Source organism: Erythrolamprus reginae, chromosome 3 (assembly GCF_031021105.1).
Source record: "Erythrolamprus reginae isolate rEryReg1 chromosome 3, rEryReg1.hap1, whole genome shotgun sequence".
Taxonomy (NCBI): domain Eukaryota; kingdom Metazoa; phylum Chordata; class Lepidosauria; order Squamata; family Dipsadidae; genus Erythrolamprus; species Erythrolamprus reginae.
In genome coordinates, this window is record NC_091952.1 from 140160086 (window position 1) to 140175409 (window position 15324).

General features: G+C 39.3%; 2 long non-coding RNA genes across 3 annotated transcripts in view; one reads left to right on the forward strand and one right to left on the reverse strand.

Annotated features, from left to right (window-relative positions):
- LOC139164563 (uncharacterized) overlaps positions 1-15324 on the reverse strand; it is a 114091-nt gene that overhangs the window by 18061 nt on the left and 80706 nt on the right. The gene's annotated exons all lie outside the window — the stretch shown is intronic.
- Positions 8051-9562, forward strand: LOC139164564 (uncharacterized). Of its 2 annotated transcripts, XR_011558638.1 has the most exons (5): positions 8051-8525; positions 8646-8759; positions 8840-8961; positions 9082-9296; positions 9417-9562. It is a non-coding gene; the product is annotated as an uncharacterized lncRNA (long non-coding RNA). The 2 variants fall into 2 exon arrangements; XR_011558637.1 differs by having other exon boundaries at positions 8646-8961.

Genomic DNA, 15324 nt, shown 5'->3' on the forward strand with positions numbered 1-15324 from the left:
AAGATGGAGAGAGAAAGAAAGAAATTGAGGATGAAAGGAGGGAGGGGGAAAGGAGGGAGGGGGAGAGAGAGACAGGGAAGAAGAAAGAGAAAAAAGGGAGAGAAAGAAAGAGGGAGAGAGAGAGAAAGAGAGAAAGGAAAAAAGGGAGAAAAAGGGAGAGGGAGAGACAGGGAAGAAGATAGAGAAAAAACGAAGGAAGGGAGAGAAAGAATGAGGGAGAGAGAAAAAGAAAGGAAGGAAGGAAGGGAGAAAAGAGGGAGAGAGAGGGGGGGAAGAAGAAAGAGAAAAAAGGAAGGAAGGGAGAGAAAGAAAAAGGGAGAGGGGGGAAGAAGAAACAGAAAAAAGGAAGCTATTTCGCTAAATTTATTTCAATTTTCTCTATATCCCATTTCTTCCTAGAACAAGAGAGATTCAATTCAGTTGCCAAAACCCACCAAGCTGTGCTCAAGACAGTAGGACTAGAAGGTGAATATCCCCATCCCTTAATCACTTTATCAAAGTTGCTGTCATTTTTATTGCAATGTTATACTTTCCAGATCAACATCCCTGAAAATGTACAATGGGTCATTCCGTGTGATGTGGACCAGTGGTCCCCATCTCACCATCTCAGATTTTGATGAAATTTGGCACCTAGTTTCTTTATGATATAAATCTATGCTGTGTAAAATTTTAGTTCAAAAAACTAAAAATTGGGAGTTAGGAGACCTCAAATAAAGGATTGCAAAATGCTGAGTCATTTTGGGCCAATTTCTAGAAGCTGTAAACATGGAAGTTTTAGTAGTATGTTGGAGATATTTGGAGAACCTGCACACCTTGTAAGGCTTTATAAAGTGGTAAAACCCCATGTACCTAGTCCTCTTACTTTTTACATGGTTCAGGCTCAAACTTTGCAAAAAAATCCTGAAAAATGAATTTACAGGCTGTGCATAACAAATTTCATATAATCTCGATCTTATCTGAATTTTTTAAAAAGGTATAAAAAACATAGAATTCTTTCAAAACACTCTTTCCCCTCCTGATGTTAATACTATCAAATCCATATTATTATCAAGTAGACTGCATATCCAGAGGGTTTTCCCCCCTGTTAATAAATTCAATAATTTTAATACTGTATAGTTAAACATTTAAGAATATAATGCCTCTTATCAAGTAATATGTCCATGATTCTAACAGATATAACCATGATTCTAACAGATTCCTTTCGTCTAATAATACCATTTTTCTTCTTTGTTTAAGATGATACTGTAGAAATTGAATTTAATGTAAAATGTCCGTGTCCTGCTCCAGATCTTCTCTGTGCGTATCTCAGAAGTATATGTTAACTTATTTAGTTAGAAAAGGTTCTTACTTAGTTGCTCTGCAGATCTTTCCCATTCCTCTCCATGACGATGTTATTAAAATCTTCCCATTGTTATTCAAATCTTATTCAAATCTTCTCATTGCATTTACTTCCCGAATCCAAAATCGCAATTCCAAGATTTATAGATTTAATTTTATTTTGATTCTATTCTTTTCATTTTACATTTTTTATATAAAGCTATTAGTAATTAGGTTGGTAATTGGATTAATTAGGCAATATTTGGTGATATTATTGGGTTTATTTTTTTAAGGGTATTTTATTAATAGGTGGTAACTAATTGTAAAGGGTATTGATTATATATGAAAATTGATATGGAAGCGATTAGGAGAGATTTGAAACATTTCAGCCTATTCAATGTAAGATACTAGAATTCGGAACAGCTTAAATGGGGTCTTAGCTAATAGCATATTTCTATAGCATTAAAAAATTGGGCAGCTATTTTTATTCAGATGTCAAAAGTGAAGGTGGTAGCATTGTATTCTATAACTTCCTGAAATTGATTTATTGTAAAACAATTTGATGTTGTTATAATTTTTATTGTACTGTGATTGGAGAGAAAAAAATAAAAAAAATCTTTGCCACAAAAAAAAAGAATTTACAGCAATCTTCAGGCTGCTGTAGTTTCAAAACTACTTGGCCTTTCGGGCTAATTTTTGGCAGGTATACTAAGTACACAGTTGCAATGAAGACTTCCAATATGCAGTACAGTACTTTCCTTCAAGTTGTTGAAAAAATATAAGAGTTCAAAGTTGGTATTTAACAGGTTTTTGCCAAATTGTGGCTATCTTTGATGTCCTGTTTGGTCATGTGGGACAGCTTCAATCCTCTTCATTGTAGCATCATTGTAAAGAGCAGACTCTCTTCTTTAAGAATATAGTGTTCTACATTTGGTGTCGCTTCATATAAGGATTGAAAAATCTCCTCAACTGTTTGCGGGCAGCTTGTGATTTCTGCACTGCACCCTTGATACAACTGCAGTAAAAGTGATTATTTTTTCAATAAGCAGCATTTTTTTTAAATAAAGGACACAAGATGTTATAAGACTGTGTTCAAAAATATTTAAAAATAGGAATGTTTATTAGGAAATGGAAAGGTGGGCATCTTACACGAGGTTCCCAAGCCTCTTTTGGGTGTCTTTGCCTAGGTTCCCAAGCCTAAAGAGAGTGTCTTAATGGTTCCCAAGCTAGTAAAACATCAGTGCTGCAGAGACAATAATTTTTCACTGATAATTTTAGCTGGGTTTTTTGGGTAATTTATACTGTCATCCAAGTGCTGTAGTTGCTGGTACTGGAAGAACTGTTAGAAATGCATGGGCAGCCGATTTATGGCTGCCTGAAATTGCACCTGGGGCCAGGAGGAACTCGGCTCTGCTCTGCTCGTATGAGCAGCCACGATCCTGTGAGATATCGCGGGATCGCTTTTCAGGCATCACGCTTTCGTGCATAGCCTTCCCCAGCTGGGGGCGTTCCTGGGTGAGCCCCATAAAGAGGCCTGCGCCCAGGCATCCTGCCTCTAGCCTCCTGGCTCCAGAAGAATCGGACATGTTCGGTGTCTGCTGACGAAGGAATCACAGGCAGTCTTCCTTGAAGAAGTGGACACGTTCGGTGTCCGCCAGCGGGGGAATCCACGTGGCGCAGGCATCAGACAAGCTGCGCCCAGGCATGCATCCTACGAAAAAGTGCCGGTGAGGGATCCATGTGGCACAGGCCTCGGGCAGACCACGCGCAGGGTGATTTTACTTAATTAGCTGGGGGAACCGTTTGGTGACCCGCCCAATCCCCCCTTTTTTGTCCACGGCATGACACGGGCCTTGTTGCAGCCCATGCCTGTTTGTTGTTACAGAATGTGTGAGGGCTGGGTGGCCAAATTGGGACCGTAGTTTCACTCGCCTTGTGGACGTGTGTTCACAACGCTGTAGCCACCATGAGGCTCAGGCCTTGTTTAAGCTCACGCCTGGGCGGTCAATCCCTCATGTAAGAACGAGCTTTGCATTCCTACCATTTCCTGCCCAATTTTAAACTCAATGCCCCACTGATCAAAAGCTGTAGGGTGTTACCTACTGCAGATGGGGGTGGGGGGTGGTATAACTTAGCTGAATATTGTTACCAAAGTGAGGAGATCAGTGACTGGTGAAGCAGAGATTTATATTTATGTGGTCTTATTGTCCCTATATATAGTTCATATAAGTCATTTTATTAACTTGTATGTTCAGTAATGATAGATTATTTCCAGCTCCTGGAAGTTTTAATCGATCTGGTATTTGTAACTCACGTGATTGGTTGGGTGTAGACTGGGAGCCTGGATTGATTTAAGGGGGATTTAATTATTTAGTCTCTATTAATTATAGTTGAATGTAACAAATCTGGTAATTTATTTATTTCCAATAATGAAACATTGCAGATTTATTCATGCGTATACAGAGATTGGGAATTCATCTATTTATCAACTATTCAATTTTAATTATAGATTATTTATTAGACAAAGATAAATTATGGGAATAATTAAGTCATTGAGTTAAAATCAAGGGATCAGTTAGTAGGAATGACTAGATTCAAGTCTGAGGACGAGCAGGCTCTACTTACTTAATTCACTTTATTTGACTGGACCTCCCCTTTAAGGGGGAGGCCCACCTCTGATTTGTCTTATGGATGGTGGTATTAGTTAATACAATAGGATTATGGCTCTTTTTTGTAGCACTTATGCATACCATTGAATCATTCAGAGTTGAGGGATTTTGCTTATTTAGCACTCATTAGCAAGCAGAATTATTACAGAGAGCTAGTTACATTAATTTAAGGTAACTTTTGTCTGATCAAGTGTTGGTTTATTTATACTACTGGTTCAGTTTTATTTATTATCAACCCGCTTATGGGTATATTTGTATATGCACATATATGGGTGTATGCATGTGTATGTATGCCTATCTCTATTCACTTATATATAATTTAATGTATACACTTACACATGTACTGTTTCATAGGACATGATAATTAATTATATAGTTGTGGTGGATGTGTGATTCTGTGTATGTATCAGCGTCAGTACATTTGTATGTGTGTATTGGTACATATGCACATGTATGTGTTGCAGTATAGCATAAAAATGTTAGAATAGGATTATATCATATGGACCTCTAGCATAAAAATGCTCTGCTTACCCTGATTCTATTATAAGCCAGGATAGGATGGTACTAACTTGCCTAGTCTGTATTCCTGGTGAATTACAACAGGGAAACAAAAGGGCTCAATAAACATCTCACTGATAAACAAGTTTACATCACCGCAGACAGGACGTTATACGATCAAAGGGGGAGATTTACATTGCCTGAAGCAAACACAGGACGAGAGGGTGATTAAGGAGATTGGTTGTGATAAGGCAGAAGGCTTCAGAGAAATTAGGTGTGAGAAACATTTGCTCTGAGGAAGTGTTTCTAGGAAATTGGTTTGTGATATCTGGGGGAAAGGAAGAACTCAAATATATGTCATGTTTGAAGTTATGTTATTGGATGTTTGTGTATCACTTGACATGTACGTGTAATTATCCCCATTTTGCTTATGCTCCCAAATAAAAAGAGGTACATGGCTCCATACTGTGTCACTTCACCCAGAGAAAGAATGTGTTCAAGTCTTCTTTCTAGGATTCGCATTTGTGAGTGATCCCACACGGCTGGGTTGCTCTTAGCCCCTTTGAAGACATTGTCTTCATCAGGGACTTTGACAGCATCCACATGTATGTATATAGTATAAAGTAACAATTCAATGAGGAGTTTAGCTACCCCTTTTGATCATATTTACTTCTGCTAGGCAGCAGTTGGCTTTATAACTCCCCATTGGTTGAATGAGATATGTCTGGATAGGTATACTTTGAGGGATTATTTAATCCATGGAATTATGATCACGGCTCTCATTGGTGGTATATGTACATATATCAATAATTTGATGATAAAAGGATCCACAATTATGAGGCGTGATTCAGCTGAATCCTAAATGTTAATGGTATTCTGTTATTGATCACTATTGCTCTTACAGCCATTTATGCAGTTTTCGGTGATCTGTTCCGTCACCTGTCACCTATGTGACCATTATTAGTCATGGTTTTCAGACTTGGGACGCTGTAGCATCACAGACACAGACCATGCAGTCACTCTCATATTTATTGGTAAGACCGTGAAGGTATAGTATGCACCTGCACACCAGTCTATCCATACTGCACTTACAGGGCAATGTATACACTTTTGCTGAAGGAATTTTCTGAGCAGGTTTTTATATCAGAGCCTATGGTCTAGAGATTATTATTTCTACCTCACCAGACAGACTATGCAGGTTCATATCCTGGTAAGGGTATAGCCAGTTGATGAGAGCAGATCAGGCCACTGACTGTGGGGCGGCATTTTAAATTTTACCTCCAATGGAAGGTAATTTGAAGAGGACACCCCAACATAAGTATTTTTCCTTATACTGTAAAGGCCTTAATGATGCTTTGACTCTGAACCCATTTTTTCCAGAGGAGGGGTAGTCAAGGCTCACTAGCAACTAAGATGGTTTACACCCCCTTTGGGGTTCTGGAGCATAAGTACATTAGGATACTGTCTGGTCAATCTCCCAGGTAGGGAAGGGAGGAAATAGTTAGTGAATGCATTCATACCAAGGATAGCCAAGTTGAAATTCTGATTCCCTCATCATTTGGTTCACCCAGCTACTAGGAATTAGGGTCATGACTAGCACACCCTCAGTTTCTTAGTTCCTTGAGAGAATATCCAGGGGCAATAATTACATCACCTAGGGATCAAAGGCAGTTTCCCTTTATTGGCATTCCTCAAATGATATTTGAATCAAGGCTGGTAAAGCTTGGGGTTGAGTATTATTTTGCAGTATTAATACATTGGAGGGCCTCTACACTTATTAGTTATATCATTATGTGTTAGTGGTCTAATTGTCTAACATCAATAGCACTAATCACCTCTCGGGGTTTTCCCTTGTTAATGAGCAAGCTCATATAGCTAGAGGTGCTATCCTAACAGTACAGGGCAGAGGTGTCTAGTTCAAGCCAACACCATTTCAATCAGGGATGGTACAGCTGGGTATCGAATATTATTGTAGTATCACTACATTGGCGGGTACCACCCTTATCTTTTAATACCATTAGGTGCTTGGTGGCCTACATGGATTTGTGCATAATAATGCCGTACAATATCAACAGAACTGGCTTGTTCTAGGTTTAGGTAATTTGAAGCTTATATAGCTGGATTATCTCTTTGCCTACAGGGTGAAGGTTGTTAGTTCAATCCTGTAACTGTATGGGTGGCAGCTGTGATTACCCCGTGCCTCCCAGTTGGTTTAACTAAATTCAACGCCAAGTTCCCCACCACCTGTCTACTCATATAAATGGTTCCCTTGGGTTACTACTCCTTATCAGCTAACTTACATTATTCCCTCTAGCTGATCTCACTGACATAGTCAAAGCCCTAGTCTGTGCTAAATTTAGGCACCAGGATGGCCCAGCTCAATCATTAGCAGTAACAAATTTTGCCTTTCGGCATGGTGTATGTCCTAGGTTCGATTGCTTAACGCAAAGCACTGGCGATACTTCTTGGTCATCTTGGACAAACCCCCACCCATTTTGGGAGGCGAAAGCAGCAAGAATAATACTGATTCCTCACACCACTTTGGTGCCTTGCCTCTCTTTAGCATTGTTTGCCACCCGTCATTAAGCGCAGGGAAGATTAGTGGCGGCCTTGAGGTCCGGGCTGTGGGGATCTAGAATGGAGCGGATATGCATGAGGGTGTGCATTAGCCTTCCCCTTTTGACAGGAGTACTTTGAAACAAAAGTGAACTTGATTTTATTTATTTTTTGTTCACAACATTCAAACAAACCTTTTGCTGTGAAAATTTGGCCCTTTTTAGATCGTTGCAAACTAGCCTGAGTTACTAGTGGCTTTACAGAATCTTTTCTCTTGCACAGATTGGCCTAGCAGAAGAGATTCCTGTTGGATTCCTGAACAGCATATTCTAGCAGTTCTTCCAGGTGCATCAAAGATAGCCAAAATTTGGCAAAAACCCGTTAAATACCAACTTTGAACTCTTATATTTTTTCAACAACTTGAAGGAAAGTGCTGCAAATTGGAAATCCTCATTGCAACTGTGTACTTAGTACACCTGCCAAAAATCAGCCTGTAGTTTTGAAACTACAGCAGCCTGAAGATTTACAGCATGTAAATTCATTTTTTCAGGATTTTTTTGCAAAGTTTGAGCCTGAACCATGTAAAAAGTAAGAGGACTAGGCACATGGGGTTTTACCAGTTTATAAAGCCTTACAAGGTGTGCAGGTTCTCCAAATATCTCCAACATACTACTAAAGCTGCCGCGTTTACAGCTTCTATAGGTTGTCCCAAAATGTCATTTTTGCCGACTCAGCATTTTGCAACCCTTTACTTGAGGTCTCCTAGGGCTCCCAATTTTTAGTCTTTTGAACTAAAATTTTGCACAACATAGTTTTATACCATAAAGAAACTGTGCCAAATTTCATCAAAATCTGGGATGGTGAGGTGGAGATGATCTTTAAAATTGGTCCACTTGACATGGAATGACTCCAATGCAAAAATTATATTTCAATCAATATATGTGTTGTGGAATAATCTGTGCTTCCATCTTGACAGTCGCTTTCCAAGCAATGAGCTGATAGATTGAAATACCAGTGCAGTATATATGAAACTGCTGCTCTGACAAAGGTGACCTCTTTTAATTTTGGAAAAACTGAAATTGCAACCCTGGTTGGAAAATTCCAGCATTTCTTTGATGATTTTGATGAAGTCGGCATCACATCAGCTGTACAGTCACAATATCGTGACTTCAGATTTCTGATGTCAGAGAAATTCAAGTCTGGATTAATGCACTCATTTGATGATGTGCTGCAGTTTGCACTGAGAGAGCAACAGTTTGGAATGCTGTCACGTCTGCTGGATATTTGCGCAACATTCCAAGCATCAAGTGCTGATTGTAAGCGAGGTTTCAGTCTGATGAATACCACCAAAGCTCATAATTGGTTGCAAACTGAACACTTGGATATGCTGATGTGAATCCGCTCAGACTTCAGGGACACAGATTGATCTTGACAAAGTGTACTTGGAATGGTCATCAATGAAAGACAGACGTGAAAAACTGTAAGGTGAGCCATACTTTCAGTGATTAACCAGTTTTCAAATAACACTGATTCTTTTTTTTACTTATGATTAAAAACATCTATGAATATGTTGGATGTTAATAGTTAATATTTTTGATCTGACAGATTGATCTTGGCAAAGGTGGAGTGGACAAAGAGAAGGATGGAATGGACAAAGACAACAATAGAATGGACAAAGACAAAGATGTCATCAATGAGAGACAGACGTGAGAAACTCTGGTGAGCCAGACTTTTGACTTATAATTAAATACATCTATGAATATGTTGGATGTCAATAGTTAATATTTTTGATCTGACAGATTGATCTTGGGAAAGATGGAGTGGACAAAGACAATGATGGAATGGACAAAGACAACGATGGAATGGATAAAGACAAAGATGGAATGGTCATCAATGAGAAACAGATGCGAGAAACTCTAAGGTGAACCATACTTTCAGTGATTAACCAGTTTTCAAATAACACTGATTCCTTTTTTTACTTATGCTTAAATATATCTATGAAAATGTTGGATGTTAATAGTTAATATTTTTGATCTGACAGATTGATCTTGGTAAAGATGGAGTGGACCAAGACAATGATGGAATGGACAAAGACAAAGATGGAATGGACAAAGACAAAGATGGAATGGACAAAGACAAAGATGGAATGGACAAAGACAAAGATGGAATTGACAAAGACAATGATGGAATGGACAAAGACAAAGACAAAGTTGGAATGGTCATCATCAATGAGAGTCAGACATGAGAAACTCTAAGGTGAGCCATACTTTCAGTGATTAACCAGTTTTCAAATAACACTGATTCCTTTTTTAAATTATGATTAAATACATCTATGAATATGTTGGATATTAATAGTTAAGATTTTTGATCTGACAGATTGATCTTGGCAAAGATGGAGTGGACAAAGACAACGATGGAATGGACGAAGACAAAGATGAAATGGACAATGACAAGGATGGAATGGACAAAGACAACGATGGAATGGTCACCATCAATGAGAGACAGGTGTGAGAAACTCTAAGGCGAGCCAGACTTTTTTGACATTTATGAATATATTGCATGTTGATAATGTTTTTGATTTGACAGACTAAACATATTGGTATTTCTAGAGGAAAGATCTATAATTTGCAGTGGCTGTTGTAAGACGCTAATCTTAGGATGTTTGGGATGTTGAATGATTGTCTATTTGAAAATATAGTTGGTGATGATCATACTAATTTCAGTTGGAATCTTTGTATGCTAGTGATGTCAAAAATTAGGCAACCAGAATAACATAAGAACATAGTCCCAGCACTGACCAAGCCCCAAATAATTGTGCAATAATTGGGTGACACTGACATTGTGAAAAAAATAGGCCCTGAAAATCTATTTGTTTGTTTGTTTATTTATTTAATTTGGCTTCTATGCCGCCCAGTCCTGAAGGACTCACCTAATGTGCTGCTCAGACACTATAGTTTTCCGCCCACACTGGAAAAAAAATTAGAGGGAACATTGCTGCTTGGGCAGGGGATTGGACTAGATGACCTGCAAGGTCCCTTCCAACTCTGTTAATCTGAATCTGAATCTTATTCTCCAAAACACAGCCTCAAAAAACCTTCCGTCTGTCAGTCTTACCAATTGAGTAAGACCTGATAGACCAGATAGGAAACATGACCAGATGAGCCAATTCAAGTTTTTGCAAAACTACATTAACAGAATCTTGCAAATTTGAAAGTACAATTATCCTGACTGTCTTGGTCTCTCACTATCCAGCTACAGATTATGCTGTTTCTTATTTGTCTGATCTTGATAAATACAAATCACCTGGATCAGACGGGTTACATCCCAGAGTTCTAAAGGAGCTGGCAGATTCATCTCAGAACCACTGTACCACATCTTTAAAAAGTCCTGGAGTACTGGGGAACTACCAGAGGACTGGAAAAGAGCGGATGTGGTTCCCATCTTCAAAAAAGGAAGAAAACAAACCTGACTCAGGAAATGACAGACCAATCAGCCTAACATCAATACCCGGAAAGCTACTGGAAAAAATAATAAAAAAACAGATCTACCAACATCTAGAAATAAGTAAAGTAATAACTAGCAGCCAGCATGGGTTTGTTAAAAACAGATCATGCCAAACCAATCATAATTTCATTCTTCAACATAGTGACTAAATTTGTAGATCAGCGAAATACTGTGGACATAATATACTTAGACTTCAGCAAAGCATTCGACAAAGTAGACCACAACCTACTTCTTGGTAACCTAGAAAAAATGGGATAGATAGCACCACCACCAGATGGATTCATAACTGGCTGACTAACCACACTCAATTAGTAATTCTTAATGGGTCTAAATCTACATGGAGGGAAGTAAACAGTGCGGTACCACAAGGTTCCGTCTTAGGCCCAATACCTTAATAAATGAGGGAATAGAATTAGATGAGGGAATGGAAGAAGAATTAATCAAATGCAAGATGATGCTAATCTGGCAGGAATAGTTAATACCCTAGAACAGTGATAGCGAGCTTTTTTTCCCTTGGGTGCCGAAAGCGGGTGTGCACACACTATTGTGCCTGCATGAGTGCTCACACCCATAATTCAATGCCTGGCAAGGGTAAAAATTGCCTCCCCTGTCCCCCCAGGCTTTATGAAGGTCAGAAACAGCCCATTTCCCAACTTCTGGTGGGCCCAATAGACTTTCCTGGACCCTAGTGAGGGCAAAAACGCCCTCCCCCGCCTCCCAGGGCCTCTCTAGAAGCCAAAAATGCCCTCCCAGAGCCTCTGGGCAAGCCAAAAATCAGTTGACCCATCCGCACATGCATCTGGAGCTGAGCTAGGGCAACAGCCTGCGTGCCGGCAGATACGGCTCTGAGTGCCACCTGTGGCACCCGTGCCATAGGTTCACCATCACTGCCCTAGAAGACAGGCTCAAGATTCATCTGGATCTTGACAGACTTAAACACTGGGCCCTGTCTAACAAAATGAAATTTAATGTAAAGAAAGGTAAAGCCTTACACTTAGGTAAGTAAAAGTGAGTAAGTAAAAGTACGCATATAGACTGGATGAAACCAGGCTTAATAGCAGTAACTGTGAGAGGGACCTTGGAGTCTTAGTAGACAACCAGCTAAATATGTGCCAGCAGTGTGCTGTAGCAGCTAAAAAAGCCAATGCAATCCTAAACTGCATTAACATAGGGATATAATCAAGATCAAGTGAACTACCAATACCAATACTATAAAGCCTTAGTAAGACCACACCTAAAATACTGCATCTAGTTTTGGTTACCACACTATAAAAAGATATTGAGACTCTATAATAAATGCAAAGAGCAACCAGGATGATTAGGGGACTTGAGACTAAAACATATGAAGAATGGTTACAGAAACTGGTCATGGCTAGTCTAGTGAAGAAAAGGACCAGGGGACATATGATAACAATGTTCCAATATTTGAGGGGCTATCACAGAGAGGAGAAGTCAAGCTATTTTCCAAAGCACCTGAAGACCAGACAAGGAGTGATGGATGGAAATTGATCAAGGAGAGATTCAACCTAGAAATAAGGAGACATTTTCTGACAATAAGAACAATCAACCAATGGAACAGTTTGCCTTCAGAAGTTCTGGGAGCTTCATCACAGGAGGCTTTCAAGAAGAGATTGGACTGTGATTTGTCAGAATGTTCTCCTGCTTTGGTGGGAGGTTGGACTAGATGACCTACAAGGTCCCTTCCAACTCTGATCTGATCATTCCAGTTTCCCACATTCCCGCAGATTACCACAATGTCATCCATGTAAGAAAAAAAGAAGTCTTTCTTCTTGATACCAGAATAGGTAATTATTTTAACAGCACTAATATTGGGAAATAAACTTCTAAGGGCTTTATTCACTAGTCCTTAAGCTATATTTAAACTAAAACCTTCACTGCCAATTACAGTCAATGAATTTAATACCCAGTTATGCCAGTTTATGGCAATGCCATCAAATCAGAAAAACCAGCTGGTGAGACCATGTTGATGTCCTAGATAAATATCAGAAATAAAAAGCATATGAGTTATTCTTTCAATATCCCTTTTACTGGACTGCACTTTTGTAACCTATAATCAGAACTGGCATTTTCTATTCATTTTGGTCAGAAAACACTGGACATGTGGTAGATTGAAGAGTCTGGCTGAAGTAAATTGGTGGAATCTGCAAGTCTGGAGATTCTGGCCTTGAGACAAAGCCAAAGACTGGTAGGAAAAACCTAGAGCAGCTTGCAAAAACATGAAAACAGCAGGACAGACTGTTTTGTCTAAAGGAGATTCAAATCTGATTAGTGGAATTTCATGAGTTAAAAGGCTTTCTTTGCCAGGAAAGTATTATATAAAATAATTAAAAACTAATGATAAAAATAAAAAAACAGACAAAATAACATGTTACAGTTAATGCTAGTGTCAGGGTTTCAAGTAATAACACCAAAGTAATCAAAAGTCTGAAGCCTAGGGTTTTCTCAAAGCATAATTTCATTTGGGATATCATATTGGTATAGCTGGTGAAAACTGACCCAGAGTTTTCCCCACCCAAAGTTCTTGCCCTCCAGGTCACATGTCCATCACATGGTCCAATCAGGTTGTAGTCCCAATTTCGTCTGGCTTTGGTCCATGCCCTTCCAACACCTTGTAATGTAGAGCATCCTTGGCTCCCACCAGAAATTAACTAACTCTACCTATGTTCCCACCCAGCCTCACTGTGGCAGCACTGAAGATGCTCCCAAAATGGCTTCAGGGCTGACAGGCTCCCTTGTCTCTACCCCCCCCCCCCTTTGGGTTTAAGATGGTGACTGTCATGAAACTGCTTAATCAGCTATCAGCTTTCCAACCTGGCTTTGGAAAGAAGGTATCCCTTCCAGTGTACTAGGGATTGTAAGCGGCCCTGATGCAGGTGTGAATCTAATATCTTTTTAGTGCCGATGAAGGCTGCCTTGGTGAAGTGCTCTCAAATGGTTTCTTCATTTTCTACTATTCCCTGCAATTATCAGCAGATTTCATACTCAAGAGACCATCTGCTAAGAATTAAAGAACGTTTCTTTAAGGAGCAGCTCTCTCTAACTTTACCCCCACCTGTCTTTACAAACAGGGAGATTTTAGCACAGGAGGAAGCCATTTCCTGGCAACAATGGATCATTAAAAACAAACGCAGACAGCAGAGATGAAGAGGTAAAAGGGTGGGAATTTTAAATAGGCTAAGGAATAAGGGAATTTTAAAAACTCACTCCCTTCAATCTTTCTTACCAATTTACGTTCACTTGCCAACAAATGGATGAAATACTTCTTTTAAACAGATGCAATTCTGATTTTCACAACACATCTATTCTATGCTTTACTGAAACCTAGACCAGAATACATACGGGACCGCCTTCTGCTGCATGAATCCCAGTGGCCGATTAGGTCCCACAGAGTTGGCCTTCTCCGGATCCCATCAACTAAACAATGTCGTCTGGCAGGGCCTAGGGGAAGAGCCTTCCCTATGGTGGCCCCAGCCCTCTGGAATCAACTCCCCCTGGAGATTCGAACTGCCCCCACCCTCCTCACCTTCTGCAAGACCTTGAAGACTTATCTATGTCACCAGGCATGGGGCAACTAATGATCATTAAGAGTTATGTGTGGTTATGACTGTACAGTATTTATTGGTTTTTAAGATAGCGGGGTTTTAGTTATAGTTTTAACCATTAGATTTGTATTGTATTGTTTTATTGCTGTTGTGAGCCACCCCGGATCTTTGGAGAGGGGTGGCATACAAGTCTAATAAATTATTATTATAAATTATTATTAATGATTAAAGGAGGAAATTGATGATAATAGCATGCACATACCGGGTTCCAGATACTTTGTGCAGATAGGATTGCAGAATTATCGGGGGGGGGGAGGAGGCTTATGTATATATATCAACAACAGCTGGTCTCAGGACATCACCATTCTGTGATGAAAGCTTGGAATCTTTAATTATTAACTGCAAACCCTTTTATTCTCAAGAGATTAATTCTTTCTTAATATTTGTGGTTTACATCCATCCACAAGCATTTGTAAAAAAAAAAAAGGCATTAAGAACTCTAGCTGATCAGATTATGGAAGTTGAAGCCAAATACCCTGATTCACTGGCCATCATTTTGGGAGATTTAAACAAGGCAAAATTAAGTGAAGAGCTACCAAAACACTTTCAACATGTCAATTTTCCCACCAGAGGCAAAATTAAGTGAAGAGCTACCAAAATACTTTCAACATGTCAATTTTCCCACCAGAGGCAAGAATATCTTAGACCACTGTTACACAACACTAAAAGATGCTTATCATTCCTTACCAAGAGCAGATGTGGGCCACTCTGATCATTGCATGCTTCACCTTGTACCTGCTTACAAAGAAAGATTTAAAGCCACAAAACAACAATTAAATCAGTAAGGACTTGGACTAAAGAAGCAAAGTTAAAGCTACAGGTTAAAGCACAGATTGGAATATTTTTAAAGACAACTCTGCAGACCTGGATGAACTCGCAGATACTGTAACATCATATGTCAGCTTCTGTAAAGACCTATGTCTACCAACTAGGGACTTGCAAATATACAGTAACAATAAACCTTGGATCACAGCTAAACTTAAGCAGTTATGCCATTCCAAAGAGGAAGCCTACAGAAAAGGTGATAGAATGCTATACAATCAGGCCAGAAATGTATTAACAAGGGTTATGAGAGGAACCAAAAGAAGCTACTCTGAAAAGCTAAAGAATAAATTCTCAACCAATTAACCAGCAAACATGTGGAAAACTCTCAAAAG